The 18664-nt window shown below is 44.0% G+C and overlaps 1 protein-coding gene across 1 annotated transcript in view; it reads right to left on the reverse strand.

The window, feature by feature from the left end:
* LOC115585630 (plexin-B1-like) overlaps positions 1 to 3395 on the reverse strand; it is a 49300-nt gene extending 45905 nt beyond the window's left edge. Inside the window, 1 exon segment of the mRNA XM_030424165.1 lies at positions 3084 to 3395. The gene's annotated coding sequence lies outside the window, so the exon portion shown is untranslated.
* Positions 3396 to 18664: the final 15269 nt, after the last annotated feature.

Raw genomic sequence — 18664 nt, forward strand, 5'->3', positions numbered from 1 at the left:
TTCACCTGAACACACTCCGCCATCGCCTCCACCTGAACACACTCCGCCATCGCCTCCACCTGAACACACTCCGCCATCGCCTCCACCTGAACACACTCCGCCATCACCTCCACCTGAAGGGGGGGTTGTGCTATGGGGGGTCGAGGTGTAGAAATCATAGAGTGATAGTTTGCTGATGAAGAATCAGACAGCAGAAGGTGATGCTGAGGTGTTCTGTAGGAGCGTTACACCTCTGTGACATCATCAGATCACATGATGCTTCAGTAGCCACATTCACACTGCTGTTTGCATGCGGGGATCCTGCGCCAATTCTCCTCCTCTATGTGAAAGTTTCAGCGGCGGCGAGGGGGAAAATTTCTCTCCAGTGCTTATCTGCCTCTGGAGGTAGTATCGGGGCCGTATTATTGGTGAGTCGAACCAGTGTGAATGAATGAGCCAGTGGCGCGGAGCGAGGGCGTGTCGGTCGGACAGTCTGATAACTGCACAGGTCCTTCACTGAACTAAATACAGAGAAATGTCCCACAAAGCAACGTTACAGGACCAAACAACAGTAACTTAGTAACTGTAACTGTCTTTGGCAGCTTAGAGAGGGGAGACAGGCAGTAGGACAGACAGGAGGACAGACAGTAGGACAGACAGGAGGACAGACAGGAGGACAGAAAGAAAAGCCTGATGACCTGGCAGCAGCCTGACTGGTTCTGATGGACCCAATCTATCACAACAATATAAATCTATGATCTGATCTATAAAATATGTGAATGTTAAGACACGATGATCAAGATGTCAGATTCCTACATATTTTCTCTGTATCTGCTTTAACTCATCTAATACAGACAAGATGAAGAACTACAATGGCACTCAGTAGAGTTCATCCATCCAACCAACCAACCAACCAACCAACCAACCAACCAACCATCCATCCATCCATCCATCCATCCATCCATCCATCCAAACAACCAACAATCCAACCAACCAACCAACCATCCATCCAAACAACCAACCATCCATCCATCCATCCAAACAACCAACCATCCATCCATCCATCCATCCAAACAACCAACCATCCATCCATCCAAACAACCAACCAACCATCCATCCATCCAAACAACCAACCATCCATCCATCCAAACAACCAACCAACCATCCATCCAAACAACCAACCAACCATCCATCCATCCAAACAACCAACCATCCATCCATCCAAACAACCAACCAACCATCCATCCATCCAAACAACCAACCATCCATCCATCCAAACAACCAACCAACCATCCATCCATCCAAACAACCAACCATCCATCCATCCAAACAACCAACCATCCATCCAACACCAACCAACCATCCATCCATCCAAACAACCAACCACCCATCCATCCAAACAACCAACCATCCATCCATCCATCCATCCATCCAAACAGCCAACCATCCATCCATCCAACAAACCAACCAGCCATCCAACCATCCAACAAACCAACCAGCCATCCAACCATCCAAACAACCAACCAACCATCCATCCATCCAACAAACCAACCAGCCATCCAACCATCCATCCAACCATCCAAACAACCAACCACCCATCCATCCAACCATCCAAACAACCAACAATCCATTCATACAACCAACCAACCATCCATCCAACCAACCAACCAACCAACCAACCAACCAGCCATCCAACCATCCATCCATCCATCCAAACAACCAACCAACCATCCAACCATCCATCCATCCAACCATCCAAACAACCAACCAACAATCCATCCAACTATCCAAACAACCAACCAACCATCCATCCATCCAACCATCCAAACAACCAACCAAAAATCCATCCAACCATCCAAACAACCAACCAACAATCCATCCATCCTACCATCCAAACAACCAACCAACAATCCATCCAACCATCCAAACAACCAACCAACCATCCATCCATCCAACCAACTTTTTGACTTTTCTTGCTCAGCTGTCATTTTACATGCAGTCCGTCTGATTGAACATAACTTTGTCTGATTGAAGGTTTTGTTGTTTGTGAATGATATGAAGGCTCTGCACCAACAGCAAACCACCAATCACAATCAGTCATCTATGAAATCACCCCAATGATCATTTAAGGAGCTAAAGAATTCTGTTAGTTTGTTTCTGAGTTTGGACAGGTGAGTGTTCAGTATAACAATGGATTAAGTTATTTTACTGCAGGAGAGTACACTCCGTACCTCCACTGTGTATTCTGATAACTACAATGAGTCGGAACTATAGTGGCTCAGTCCTTCAAAAGGTAGAGTCCTCAGATAAAACTGATACTGTTAACATAAAACACATAATGACACATCAGATAGTAACTTGAGTTGCATTTCTTCAGTGTTGTTCAGTTTCACAACACTTGTCACATTCACACACTTATGACAGAAGCTGCCATGTGAGATATCAGCTGCTCATCAGGAGCAGTATGGGGTTCAGTAACTAGCTCAAGGATACTTCGACATGCAGCTGGGGGAGCCAGGGATTGGAATCAGCAACCTTCCAAATACTGGACGACCTGCTCTAACTCCTGAGCTACAGCCGCCTGTTCTACTCAAGTACTCACATAATGTGAAGTATTGATACCTATGATCACCTCCCTGATCTTTATTCTATAACTCAAAGAGCTCTTTATGATCAGAAAATGTTTCAGTCAATCACGTTTCTTTAACATAGATGTAATCTTCTCTCACACTGAACACACCACTGTTACACTTTCACATGTTAAACATTTCGCACGTTTCAAGTGTTAAATGTTACACATGTTACAGTTGTGTGTCTGCCGCAGGATCAGTAACATGTGATGATGTTGAGCAGCAGAGTAAAGAGCAGCAGCGAGACGTTTGTGTGCTGCAGGAAACTGAAGCGTCTTTCTTTCTCTGTAAGGGAACTTAGTCACACACAGAGAGAGTCAGAGTCTATGTCTCTCTACCACTGATCTGATTGCTGCCCCTCTAATTAGATCACAGTACAATTAATGAGAGTCAGCTGTCAATCAAAGCCTCATAGCTGAGGGAGAGAGAGAAACATGCACCACACATGAGAGAGAGAGAGAGAGAGAGACTTACTTCATTCAGGGAACAGTCCGTCTTTCTTTCATTCCTCCAAAAAACAGATGACAAGAACTGAAAGAACCTGCTCACTGGGCGAGAGAGAGAGAAAGAGAGAGAGAAAGAGAGAGAGGACCGACTACCAACACACAGATGAAAAGAGAGAGAGGGGAGATGACAGGAGGGAGGGCAACCGAGCAGCCGGCTGGATGGCTGTAATCCCATTATTGTGAACGACACATTGTTCTGAGGGAGAGAGGGCGAGAGACATTCACACACATGGAGAGAGAGAGAGGGTGAGGGCGAGAGACATTCACACACATGGAGAGAGAGAGAGAGAGAGAGAGGGCGAGAGACATTCACACACATGGAGAGAGAGAGAGAGAGAGAGAGAGAGAGGGGGCGAGAGACATTCACACAGGGGAGAGAGAGAGACGGCAAGAGACGTTTAGACTGAAACAGCAAGTCTCAGTGGTAACAGAGGGGGCGGGGCTCAGCTGCACATATATATGTGGGCGGGGTCAACTCATGAATATTTAATCAGTGGTTTGAGGCGTGAAGTTGGAGAGAGAGAGAGTGGTAGAGCGAGGCAGTAAATCACTGAGTGTTATATGGGTTTGATCTTAGAGAGAGAGACCACACCCCTCTGACTGAGTTTATAGAACTGAGTCTATAGAACACTGAGTCTCTCGAACACTGAGTCTATAGAACTGAGTCTATAGAACACTGAGTCTATAGAACACAGAGTCTATAGAACACAGAGTCTATAGAACTGAGTCTATAGAACAGAGTCTATAGAACACTGAGTCTATAGAACAGAGTCTATAGAACACTGCGTCCATAGAACACAGAGTCTATAGAACACAGAGTCTATAGAACAGAGTCTATAGAACAGAGTCTATAGAACACAGAGTCTATAGAACAGAGTCTATAGAACACTGAGTCTATAGAACAATGAGTCTATAGAACTGAGTCTATAGAACACAGAGTCTATAGAACAGAGTCTATAGAACAGAGTCTATAGAACAATGAGTCTATAGAACAGAGTCTATAGAACACTGAGTCTATAGAACACAGAGTCTATAGAACTGAGTCTATAGAACAGAGTCTATAGAACACTGAGTCTATAGAACAGAGTCTATAGAACACTGCGTCCATAGAACACAGAGTCTATAGAACACAGAGTCTATAGAACAGAGTCTATAGAACAGAGTCTATAGAACACAGAGTCTATAGAACAGAGTCTATAGAACACTGAGTCTATAGAACAATGAGTCTATAGAACTGAGTCTATAGAACACAGAGTCTATAGAACAGAGTCTATAGAACAGAGTCTATAGAACAATGAGTCTATAGAACAGAGTCTATAGAACACTGCGTCCATAGAACACAGAGTCTATAGAACAGAGTCTATAGAACAGAGTCTATAGAACAGAGAGTCTATAGAACAGAGTCTATAGAACAGAGTCTATAGAACACTGCGTCTATAGAACACTAAGTCTATAGAACTGAGTCTACAGAACACTGAGTCTATAGAACTGAGTCTATAGAACACAGAGTCTATAGAACTGAGTCTATAGAACAATGAGTCTATAGAACTGAGTCTATAGAACACAGAGTCTATAGAACAGAGTCTATAGAACACTGCGTCCATAGAACACTAAGTCTATAGAACAATGAGTCTAAAGAACTGAGTCTATAGAACAGAATCTATAGAGCACTGAGTCTATAGAACACTGCGTCCATAGAACAGAGTCTATAGAACAGAGTCTATAGAACACTGAGTCTATAGAGCACTGAGTCTATAGAACACTGCGTCCATAGAACAGAGTCTATAGAACAGAGTCTATAGAACACTGAGTCTATAGAACTGAGTCTATAGAACACTGCGTCCATAGAACAGAGTCTATAGAACAGAGTCTATAGAACACTGAGTCTATAGAACTGAGTCTATAGAACACTGCGTCCATAGAACAGAGTCTATAGAACACTGCGTCCATAGAACAGAGTCTATAGAACTGAGTCTATAGAACACAGAGTCTATAGAACTGAGTCTATAGAACAATGAGTCTATAGAACTGAGTCTATAGAACACAGAGTCTATAGAACAGAGTCTATAGAACACTGCGTCCATAGAACACTAAGTCTATAGAACAATGAGTCTAAAGAACTGAGTCTATAGAACACTGAGTCTATAGAACACTGAGTCTATAGAGCACTGAGTCTATAGAACACTGCGTCCATAGAACAGAGTCTATAGAACAGAGTCTATAGAACACTGAGTCTATAGAACTGAGTCTATAGAACACTGCGTCCATAGAACAGAGTCTATAGAACAGAGTCTATAGAACACTGCGTCCATAGAACAGAGTCTATAGAACACTGAGTCTACAGAACAGAGTCTATAGAACACTGCGTCCATAGAACAGAGTCTATAGAACACTGAGTCTACAGAACAGAGTCTATAGAGCACTGAGTCTATAGAACACTGAGTCTACAGAACAGAGTCTATAGAGCACTGAGTCTATAGAACACTGCGTCCATAGAACAGAGTCTATAGAACACTGCGTCCATAGAACAGAGTCTATAGAGCACTGAGTCTATAGAACAGAGTCTATAGAACACTGAGTCTATAGAACACTGAGTCCATAGAACACAGAGTCTATAGAACAGAGTCTATAGAACACAGAGTCTATAGAACACTGAGTCCATAGAACAGAGTCTATAGAACACAGAGTCCATAGGACACTGAGTATATAGAACACAGAGTCTATAGAACAGAGTCTATAGAACACTGAGTCTATAGAACAGAGTCCATAGAACACAGAGTCTATAGAACAGAGTCTATAGAACACAGAGTCTATAGAACACTGAGTCCATAGAACAGAGTCTATAGAACAGAGTCTATAGAACACTGAGTCTATAGAACTGAGTCTATAGAACACTGCGTCCATAGAACAGAGTCTATAGAACACTGCGTCCATAGAACAGAGTCTATAGAACTGAGTCTATAGAACACAGAGTCTATAGAACTGAGTCTATAGAACAATGAGTCTATAGAACTGAGTCTATAGAACACAGAGTCTATAGAACAGAGTCTATAGAACACTGCGTCCATAGAACACTAAGTCTATAGAACAATGAGTCTAAAGAACTGAGTCTATAGAACACTGAGTCTATAGAACACTGAGTCTATAGAACACTGCGTCCATAGAACAGAGTCTATAGAGCACTGAGTCTATAGAACAGAGTCTATAGAACACTGAGTCTATAGAACACTGAGTCCATAGAACACAGAGTCTATAGAACAGAGTCTATAGAACACAGAGTCTATAGAACACTGAGTCCATAGAACAGAGTCTATAGAACACAGAGTCCATAGGACACTGAGTATATAGAACACAGAGTCTAAAGAACTGAGTCTATAGAACACTGAGTCTATAGAACACTGAGTCCATAGAACAGAGTCTATAGAACACAGAGTCCATAGGACACTGAGTCTATAGAACACAGAGTCTAAAGAACTGAGTCTATAGAACACTGAGTCTATAGAGCACTGAGTCTATAGAACAGAGTCTATAGAACACTGAGTCTATAGAACACTGAGTCCATAGAACACAGAGTCTATAGAACAGAGTCTATAGAACACTGAGTCCATAGAACAGAGTCTATAGAACACAGAGTCCATAGGACACTGAGTATATAGAACACTGAGTCTATAGAACAGAGTCTATAGAACACAGAGTCTACAGAACACTGAGTCTATAGAACAGAGTCTATAGAACACTGAGTCTATAGAACACAGAGTCTATAGAGCACTGAGTCTATAGAACAGAGTCTATAGAACAGAGTCTATAGAACAGAGTCTATAGAACACAGAGTCTATAGTAGTGATAGACCGATACATCGGCCGGCCGATGTTATTGGCCGATTTTTGCATTTTTTACGTGCATCAGCCGATGCGGGCTGCTGCGTTCGCCGATCTGGCATTATTTACAGACAGGCGTCCACAGGCAGCTCCATGTTGCTGGAGATGCTGCAAGAAATGGCAGAGCAGAAAACCAATCCAGTGTGGCAGCATTTCACAGAGCACTGTTCTACCTCACCTGTTTTTAATATTAGTTAAATATTGTTTACTTGTTCTTGTTCTACCTCACCTGTTTTTAATATTTGTTAAATATTGTTTACTTGTTCTTGTTCTACCTCACCTGTTTTTAATATTTGTTAAATATTGTTTACTTGTTCTTGTTCTACCTCACCTTTTTTAATTTCGATAAATGTTCCTTTTTTAAAATTGAGACTCCTCACATTTGTTATCATCATTGTGTAATTTTTATGATTTAAATTGAGGGAGTAAAAGTAGTATCGGCTCCAAATATTGGCTCAAGAAAATCGGCAGTCCGTATCGGTCATCGGCTAAGACTGATTAAAAAAATCGGTATCGGCATCGGCCCTAGAAAATCCATATCGGTCGATCCCTAGTCTATAGAACACTGAGTCTATAGAACAGAGAGTCTATAGAACACGGAGTATATAGAACACAGAGTCTATAAGACACTGATCGGCCCTATTCTGACTCAGATGGAGCTTTGGACTCTACAGAACTCTGAGGAGTGGTGATGAACTGAACCTCACATGGCTTCCTGTTCAGTTTGAGCTCCTTGTTAATCGGCTCTGGTTCACTCTCAGCATCGTCTTCAGAGACAACGCTGTATAAAGTCGGCGTACACTACAAACAGCAGACAGATGCAGTTCGTTTATCAGCGAAAGAATCTGCAGACGAGTGAAGAATGAAGAGGATCGTTAGTCGCAGCTCCACATGTTACCACATGATGACAACACGTCTCAGCTGACCTGTAGCGGCTTCACATCCTCAGAGTGCTGCAGTCCCACAGCTGATTGCTCTCTTTGATTCTCCTCCATCAGCTGCTGCTGTGGGTGGTTCAATAATCCCTCTGTGAGCCCCATTGCATGATGGGAAGCAGCTGCTAGTTATTAAACTGCAGGTTGTACAGGTGACAAAGCTTCTGTCCAACATTCTCCTTTTTCATCTTCTTCTTCTTCTTTGATTTCTTCGCAAAATAAAACACGGTGTTTCTAAACCTGACAGGATAGCCACACTTTTCTCCCTGTGTGTTTGTGGTTATTTTATTTAATTGTGTTATTGTTTTGCTTTTGGTTGTCATTTCTTCTCTCTCTTCATTTGTGTTTCCAGATGCTAAAATAAAACATCCTCTTCCTGCTCTCTACAACAAGCAGAGAAAAGTGTTTCTTTCAAAATAAAACACCATCACAGTCTGTCTGCACACACTGTTTCTGCCCAGGTGAGCTCGCTTGTGTTTAGTGTTTTCTGCTGTCTGATTGGTTCACAGCTGACAGGTCACAGCAGGTGAGAATCATAAAGTGTTTAGGTCGTCATGGTTACCAGAGACAGTTTAATGCAAAGTGTGTGTGTGTGTGTGTGTGTGTGTGTGTGTGTGTGTATTATCAGCAGCATCTTATCTGTGACACAACACTGCTGGTAAGACGTGTGTGTTTGTGTGTGTGTGACCTCATGTGACTGAGTGTGTGTGACAATACATTCATGCATTCATTCATGTGTGTGTGTGTGTGTGTGTGTGTGTGTGTGTGTGTGTGTGATTAATATTGCATGAGGGTCCTGATGAGAAGTGGACAAACACTCCCAGCTGAGCTCTAACACACACACACACACACACACACACACACACACACTTACCCAGGGTCACATGCACCGCTGCACACACACACATCAATCAAACACACAAAGAGAAAACACACACAGCCTGAGGTCTCAAAGTGTAAGGGTGTGTGTGTGTGTGTGTGTGTGTGTGTGTGTGGACAGCTGGTGTAGTGTGTATGATGTGACTTTATATCTCTGTATTAACGCCTCTCCTCACAAATACTCATTAACTCTGTCACATAAAAATTACACCATAATCACATCTGACCAATCAGAGAAGAGATGTCTAGTTTAGCTCAGGATGAGACTTTACACAGCAAGTTTAAAGAAAAGACAAAGAATAAATAAAAGAGAGAAATAGAGAGAAAAAAAAAAGAGAAATAAGAGATCACTGAGAAGACATGTAAAAACATACAAACATTATGCCATAAAATACAAATACACAGAAGCGAGCGGACTCAGTGAAACAAACAGAACCACGAGCCCTTTCACACAGAACCGAGCAGCTCTGGCGTGAAGACAAACCAGCCTTTCATTCACACAGAAAGCCGGTGCTTCGATTCTAAAGAGGCGTCCTGGAAAGTGACAAAGTTACATTTTTCTCTCTAAATGACATAATTACATCATTATCATCAGTAAATCGAGGACCTGTCTGACGCTGTCACTGCGGGGACGGAGGGCTGACCGTCACCGTGACAACATTAACTACAACAACGAAACAGTGAAGGAGATGAAAGTAAACGTTTTTTGACGGTGACAGACGCTTTTTTCGGGCAGAAATGTGACCAAAGTGTTGGGAGGACAGACAAGAGGACAGACAGGAGGACAGACACGAGGACAGACAGGAGGACAGACAAGAGGGCAGACACGAGGACAGACAGGAGGACAGACAGGAGGACAGACAAGAGGACAGACAGGAGGACAGACAGGAGGACAGACAGGAGGACAGACAAGAGGACAGACAGGAGGACAGACAGGAGGACAGACAGGAGGACAGACACTTCTTCACGTAAAACTGCAGTATTTTTTTTCAAAGACAGTTACAGTTACTACGTTACTGTTGTTTGGTTCTGTAACGTTGCTTTGTGGGACATTTCTCTGTATTTAGTTGAGTGAGGGACCTGTGCAGTTATCAGACTGTCAGACCGACACGCCCTCGATACGCCACCGGCTCATTCATTCACACTGGTTTGGTTTGCTGATACTGTGCCTCTGATACTTCCTCTGATACTTCCTCTGATACTTCCTCTGATACTTCCTCTGATACTTCCTCTGATACTTCTTCCGGAGGCACATCAGAGGTGCAGCAAAATTTCACCCCTCTCCACGTCTGAGACTTTCACACAGAGGAGGATGTGGAGAATGGGCGCTGGGCGGTGAGAACGGTTAAGACACAGACTGACTCAGCAGTATTGTTTTGTGTTTACAATGTAACTGTTGTGCATTCAGTCTCTTTACACAACATCTACTTCCTGTGTGTCCGTCCAAATAAAGGGTCCCCTCTGAGGGCAGAGTGCTCACATCAGTCTGTGATTTATGAATTTTGTCTTGATAAATAAAATAGACAACAATCAGCATCACATCAGTGCTGATGTCGTCACTTCCTTTATGACCTCATTAATAATGTAAAGATTAAAAATTCAAACATAATATTTAATGCACTCATTAACAGAGTGTAGCCATAATAAGATCTTCATGGTTTAACAGTCTCACGTCTCAGTCAAATTCACTTACATCACATACGATACATTTTATTGACCAATAAAAGTGTGTAGCCACAGATCTGATCTGAGCGCTGGGTGTGGCTGCACCGCACATTCATTGTGTGCGTGTGTGTTGTTTATCAGGTGTGTGAGGCCTTCCAGCAGAAACAAAAGATGAAGGACGAGTGAAGAGGCTTTAAAGGGGAAGGAGGGGAGGAGAAGAGGGAGGGTGATGGGGGGGTGATGGGGGAGTGATGGGGGGTGGGGGGAGGGAGTGATGGAGGAGTGATGGGGGAGTAGAGAGCATGAAAAGCAGCTTGTAGGGAGACGAACCAACCAGGCGGAGTAATGAATGGAGGGGGAGGGGAGGAGGTGAAAGGTGATGCGCAGTAATTGGGAGGAAATATGTGTGTGTGTGTGTGTGTGTGTGTGTGTGTGTGTGTGAGTGTGTGTGTGTGTGTGTGAGTGTGTGTGTGTGTGTGTGTGTGTGTGTGTGTGTGTGTGTAGTGTGAGTGTGTGTGTGTGTGTGTGTGTGTGTGTGTGTGTTTGTTACAGAGACACTACAGAAAACATCCAACTCAACTTTATTGGTGATGAAGGTTTCAGTTTCAGATGTTCACAGTTAAATAAACACAGAGACACAAAGGACAGTACAATAGCACTCAGTAGAGCGTATACCTCCACCACAGCCCAACAGTCCTCTGTAATTCAATCAAGTCTAATACAACATCACTCTATAGCACTGTATCACTCTGACCTGAACACAGCCGATGTATTTAATCCAGTTCAACACACGTCCTCTGATAAACGTTCTGGAGGTGATGAAATAAAAACTAAAGACAGATGTGCACAGTGGACAGAAGCACAGAGGGGACACAAACATTGAAGTCTTATAAAAAACTTCTCAATACTGAATGATGACATTTGAAACTTTTGAGAAGCGTCTCTGGATTTATGAGTTTTTCTCTTTTCAAAGTTCATGTGTATAGAATGTAATCTGATTGGACAGCGATCTGACTCATGATGACCTTCAGAGCCTCCACGCTTTAACTTTTGGATCCAATATGTCAACATTTATTTTGTTTACATTTTTCCAGTTGAATTTGTGAAACAAAGCAATGATGTCACAGTGTCCTCAGTGACCGGGCTGCACGATATTGGAAAAAACTGACTTTGTGATTCTTTTTAACCATGTGATATATATTGCAATATGAAAAAATACCGGAATTTTTATCAGATGACCTAAACAGCACTATATGTTATGCTGCACTGTTGCTATCTTGTGGACAATGAACCCGCACTGATCTTACCTGTTTTTGTCGTACTGAGCTGTGTGGTACCGACGTAAATGGTCAAACCAATTAGTTGTGTTACTTCTCGTTGTGTCAACAGATGCAACACACTGTCGACTCAGAACACGCGTTTGGTCAGTATGACAGTGTGTGTCAGGTACCCTTGAAATTAGATGAGTTCATCTGCCTCCTACATCGCAGGCCCTTTGATGTGACTATTGCACACACGTACATCGCCATGACGATGCTCAAACGATATATCGTGCAGCTCGAGACCACACCCAGCAGTGATGTCACAGTGTCCTCAGTGACCACGAGTTGAGCAGGTTAACTGTTCAATGAGGTCATAAGGTTTTAATGATGCAGCGAGGAACTGATTCGGAATGAGTCTGTTAATGAGCGAGAGACACTGACAGCAAACAGGAAACTCCAGAGAGAGAACAATGGCTGCTCTGTAACACACACACTCATCATATTTGGGTCAATGAGACTCAGTCTGAATATTCCTGAATCAACCAATCAGATCACTGAACCCTGAGCAACTTCAAGCAGAAACTCCAACAACACACGGAGCAACCTGTGACCATGATGATGACTTCATTGGTCACCATGTGGCAGCCCTCTCTGAGGTCAGTGGTTGCTATGGTTACAGCTGGACGCCCTGACTGAGCAGACAGTGATAAGAGTTGCACCAACCTGTTGAGGCAACCTGCTGCGTTTGTGATGTGAGGAGGAGGAGGAGGAGTCTTCTTCATCAGGACGTTTCCTGTAGGAACACAGAAACAGACGCATGTCCGATCAGATTCTGTTGCTGAGTCTCAGTTCAGGGTCTGCATCCTCTGAAGGACCCGGCCTCTGAAGGACTCGGCCTTTGTGGTCTTTGAAGGCGAGTCCTTCAGAGAGACCTTGTTAACCTCGTCAGCTGTTGTTAAATGTGACGGTCTAGCCTTTGGAGCATTTCCTGGTTGTGTCACCAGATGTTTTACTCTTACGTCACCATTTCTGCCGCCCAGGCCCGCGAAAGTGACGATCTACGCCATGTGATGTCGCCATTTTCTCTCTTTCTTTCTTCTTTTACGGGCACGCAAAGCATCTTGGGATATGTGAGGCCACAAAGGATCGTAACGGTGTATCCTCCAGAAACAGGGAGAAGAAGGAGCATCTGGAGGAGCTTCAGACTGGGACAGACTTCATGTTGTGATGTAATCAGCCTTCAGATGCTCCTCTGAAGGATGCACACCTGAACTGAGACACAGCTTGTGTGTCAGAGTGGCAGCAGAAACAAACCTTTACATTGACTGTGGATGTGAACTGGGTTTCCACTGGAGCGAGGTAACTTCAACAATCATATGATTAATCACGATTAAGCCCTGACATTTATTAATCTATATATTTATATATGACAACATTATTCACACATTGATTGTTGATGTTTTGGAGGTTTTATGTTCAGGTGTTTTTTACCTGAGCCCAGCTGGGTCCACATACGCCCCTTTTAGATAGAAAAGGAGGCACATCTGCAGCCAGGTAAAGGCTGCAGATGTGCCTCCTTGTCTCTCTAAAAGGGAGGCGTAATAGTCCTTCTATTCTAAAAAGCCGCCACTTGGCTGCCACTGAGGTAGGCGTAGACATGTGATGTGACATTAAGCACGAAGTTGGCTTGAACAGTGAAGCAGGTCGAATTTGTCTTCAAAATAAGAGCTTTACATTGCACTGGGTTCTTAGCGGGGGGCTTTTAATTTGAAAGTAGAGACCGTTAGTAGCTTGCCGCTACAACAACAAGCGGACAACGAAGACGTCTGCGGATGAAGTGATGGACTGACTGCTGTGATCAGCTGTTTCCTGGTTTTAAACTCCCCGGCTGTGTGTCGCACAACAGTGCAGGTCATTCACACCTCCGCCCACCTCACACAGAGGCCGGCACATCGACGTCTCGGATTTACAGCAATGGAGGTGGAAATAAATGTACCCTCCGAGGAGGAAAATCAGCGGACCAGAACAGAACCCCAGTATATACCGCCTGCTGTCTAAATCCATGGACCTAGCTGCAAAAAAGACACCAAATGGCGGCTTGCTGCCGGTACAAAAACTGCTAGAGAATAACCTGACACCACGTCTGAGTCCTCAACACCTCAGAACTGTTGGTGATTAATTATTCAACAACTAATGAACCAAACTGCCTGCCTGTCTGTCTGTCTGTCTGTCTGTCTGTCTGTCTGACTCTCAGAAAGTTATTTTTCTTACATATCAACATTGTGTCCAAACTGAAGTCAGTCTGTCTTCACCCTTCGTCCTCCGTCTATCTTATATTTAAATTAGATTTTGTTGTCTGAATGAAAGCTGATGGATTCATATGTTTGTTTGTTTGTTGTTTCCAGATTAATTTAATTTTGGACAGTTTCATTGATAAATGAATGAACATCGCAATATGGGATATAAAATCACAGTGTTGTTGGAAGCAGATGTCGTCTCTGCCTTCCTGTCCTGGCTCTCTGCCCACACGAGGAGTGTTTTGGGTGGATCGTTCCTTTATTCGCTCCTCATCAACCATCTGCCTTCAAGGCCAACTGTGAGGTCAAGCAATGAATCACTTCCTGTTTGTCTGCTGGAGCATATCATGAGTTAATGAGCAGCGTGGAGTGTACAACTAATCAATCACTGTAGGTATTGATGGATGATCTATAGACTGAGCAGCTCACAGTCTCCTGCGCCCTCCTCCTCCCACGGCCTAATGTTCACACTGCGTCCATTCAGAACCTCATTGCAAAAACAGACGATTTTACTGACGGACCTTCATCCCTCAGATGAGTTCTGACCCAAACACAGTCAGAACCGAGAGGTGATGATGAACGGACACTCATCAATAATTCAACGATACAAAACTAAATGTGACATCACTGTGACATCACTGTGACATCACTGTGACATCACTGTGACATCACTGTGACATCACCGTTTATCAACATAAAGGTAATTAAACATGAGGAGCTCCAAGAAGCTGCAGCATCACAAAGTTAACAACTGTGTGTGTGTGTGTCACTGTGTGTGTGTGTGTGTGTGTGTAAGTGTCAGTGAATAACCATGGCAACAAAGAGTTGTGAGTGAGTAACCATGGTAACGGAGTTGGGAGGGGCTAGGAGAGTTATCGGTTTTCCCGCTGTTGGAGTGGCTTTTTGGTTCTGGTGAATAAACGGCTGATAAAGCAGTCAAAGAGAGACGTTGTTTGTTTCCTATTTTCCACAACTTCTTCATGTGTATGTTTTGTGTTCACATTATGTTCTGTATGCAAACACTCGCTGACAGAAACAACCAATCAGAAGCCAGAACGTCATCTGAAGTCATCTGAACTCACTCCGCAAAAAAATTAAAACCAAAGCTTCCAGATAGGCCACAAGGCATCTAATCCCCATTAAACCTGACCCTGCACACACACACACACACACACACACACACACACACACACACACACACAGAGTACATAGATTAGGCTGCCTGCCTTCATTCACTAATCTGTGGAGTTAATCTGGTGGTTGTAACTCTGCAAACTGAGACATTACATGTAATCTGCATATATGGAACACTTACACACACACACACACACACACACACACAGTGACACACACAATGACACACACTGAGCCATATGTGCAGCAGTCTGATTCAAACAGACTCTAACTGGTCAGCAGATTTATAATAAAACCAGATTCTGAACACGGACATGGCGTCTGTTCCGTTGGGCCTGCTGCTCACCGGCACTGTTAAAACGGTTACAACATGACGAGACGCACACAGACTCACACTGTGACACAAGAGTCTGTCTAACAGTGGATCATTTTATTGGAGCATCACAACCTCAGAGAAAAAAATCTTCGCTGTCACAATCTGAACCGTTTGGAACCATCTGGAGCCGCACCACTTCATTATTCTATCAACGTTTAAGCTAGTGGAGAGCTAAACAGGAAGTTAGCCACTCAGCTGGTAGAAGTGTTGTGAGCATGCTCTGTTGGTCAGGAAGCTACAGGAAGTCGGAGTTTGTCTCCATGCCACACTGAGCAGCTTCAGAGCATCCAAACATCTCCATCAATACATCAATAAGCATTTTATTGTATAATGTACTTTATTGTTTCTATATCTGCCCTTGTATTTTGATTGTACCTGCTGCTATATCTATCTATCCATCCATCCATCTATCCATCTATCCGTCCGTCCGTCCGTCCGTCCGTCCGTCCATCTATCTATCTATCTATCTATCTATCCATCCATCCATCCATCTATCCATCTATCTATCTATCCATCCATCTATCTATCTATCTATCTATCTATCTATCTATCTATCATCCATCTATCTATCTATCTATCTATCTATCCATCTATCCATCTATCTCACAGTTTTTATCTTCAGGTTGACTTCCTGAGTGCTGCCCAATGAATATGTGCAGGAGAGGTTCACCTGCTGGCCCCGCCCACCAGCTCCTGCTGCAATACCACAAATGACCACCAAGCCAAACTGACCAAGACTGCGAGGACACAGTGGAGCTCTGAGCTCAGCCTGTAATACACTCGTGTGTCCAGCAGAGGCGGCAGCACCAGCCAGGGGAGACGGTTCGACCCAGAGAGGAGGAGAAGACGGAGGAGGCTCAGGTGGAGGTCAGTAAAGTTCTGCTAATCATGTGTCTCCAAAAGAAGCTGCAGCTCATCTGAAAAACTGCTGATGTCACTCAGTGTTTCAGTTGCATTGTGGGTAATGCAGGCAGTGGGTTTTCCTAAACATAACCTGGCGCGCTGTTGAGCCGCGAACCAAGATGGCAGCTTAGAGTGGGTGCTCCTCGCATCTCTGCTAAAAGTTTATAAAGTCCTAGTCATTAACACTTCTAATTAGTTCTAAATAATGTCAAAACAAACAACGCTTAAAGACTGCGAGAGCAGCTCCAGATCCCGTGGCTCTCAGAGACCCAAAACTACAACTACTGCGGTAGCCGATGATGCTAACGATGCGGCTAGCCCATGAACTGACTTAGCTGCCCGGTGCTAAGTGAGCTGCAGTCACTGTGTACGGCTGTCAGCGCCATTAACACCAAGATAAGTACTTTTGAAGGCTTTGGAACAAAACTCAACAACGTGGAGAGACGCATAGCTGACATGAATAGCTCTGTTGATGCTGTGCAAAAGAGTTTTGCGGACCTTCAACAAGATATTACCGCTAATGCTAAGCGGCTCACGGAGACCGAAGGGCACATAGGAGACAACGAGGATAGCCTGCAGAGTGTGAAAGCGGAGCTGACTGACGCTTCTAAACGCATCGCCTATTTAGAGTCTAAGACGGAAGACCTAGAAAATCGTGCTCGGAAAAAGAACTTAAGACTGGTAGGGCTCCCAGAAAACGCTGAAAAGACCCAGCCCATGACTGATTACATCCAGCATATGTTGCCGGTCTGGCTGAGGCTCGACGCCGCCACGTCGTTCACCTTGGAAAGAGCGCACCGCACTCTGGCAAGACCAAGACCGGATCGGAGCAGAGCTGTAATCATTCGTTTCCTGCGATTTCAAGACCACAAATTTGTCTTCTTCACATCCAAACAACGCTTGCTCACTCACGATGGTCTAAGGTTGTCACGATACCGAATTTCAGAAGTCGATACCAATACCAGTGAATTTCCACGATTCTCAATACTAATTTGACACCACGAATTGAATTCTCTAAACAAGTCGGGGTGCCTGTCTTTGAGGTGTTTGGCCAGGTTTGACCTGCTTCCTCCTTTCGTTTGAAAACTTCTGAGGCACTGTTTTCATGTCGGCTTGTTTGAGTCTGGAATTGCTCCGTATTTATCCGCTTCGAATGCAAAATATTTCCACACGCAACTCTTAGTACCTGTCTCGTCGACGAGCCCACGTGTTGTGCTTTCACTCTCACTTGCTGAAGCCATTTTTGAAGACGGCAGGTTTTCTTCTTCAGCGCCGCTGACTGCTCTGTGCTGCTCACACGCGTATACTGGGGCTGAACGATATGGACAAAATTTCATATCTCGATATTCATGCCAGATATCTCAATATCGATACGATACGATATGACTACGGGTTCGGCGAAAACCAAGCATTTTTCAGAAAAATAAAGAGATTATTTTAAGCCATATACAAATGGTTGATACCAAATAATCACAAACTCACTACAGAGACAAATATATTTGAAGTAACAACAGTAAAGGGAGGGAGAGGATCAAACGACAAGATGAACGATGACATCCTAATCTGGAGAGAGAGAGTGAGAGTGAAGATCGAGACTCAGCAGCTTCAGGTTATCGCTGGTAAAGTACCAGTGGAATCTAGAAAGACTGAGAAGTCAGAGAATTAACGGATCAAAACAGAGTAGACGGCAGCTATACGGTCTCACATCCACAGAGCGAGCGGCCGCAGCGTCCGCTCCTGCTGCCCCAGCCTGCCCCCACACACACACACACACACACCTACACACACACATACACACACACACACACACACACACACACACACACACACACACACACACACACACACCTGCCGCCTGCAGCCAGGTGAGAGGACAGAGAGCCGGCGCTGCTGCAGGGGAGCCGCAGACTGTGATGACTCTGAGCAGCAGGAGAATTACAGTATAATATATTTCTCGACTTTCCCCTGATGATCTGAATAAGTCGATAAATTTGTTGCTAGTCACTTTTCAGAAATAAAGTCGCTAAGAGGGTCTGAAAAGTCGCTAAACTAGCTAGAAAGTCACCAAGTTGTGTGTGCGTCTCAGTCTCCGTCTGCCTCACTCCCGCCCTCGTGTGTTTGTCATTGGTTGGCTTCAGCTGTCGATCCACAGCAAGCATGAAATAAGGTTTGTGGTTGGCTGGCCTTAGCGGTGCATTCAAGGGCAATCGTAAAAAGGAT

Source organism: Sparus aurata, chromosome 7 (genome assembly GCF_900880675.1).
Source record: "Sparus aurata chromosome 7, fSpaAur1.1, whole genome shotgun sequence".
NCBI lineage: Eukaryota > Metazoa > Chordata > Actinopteri > Spariformes > Sparidae > Sparus > Sparus aurata.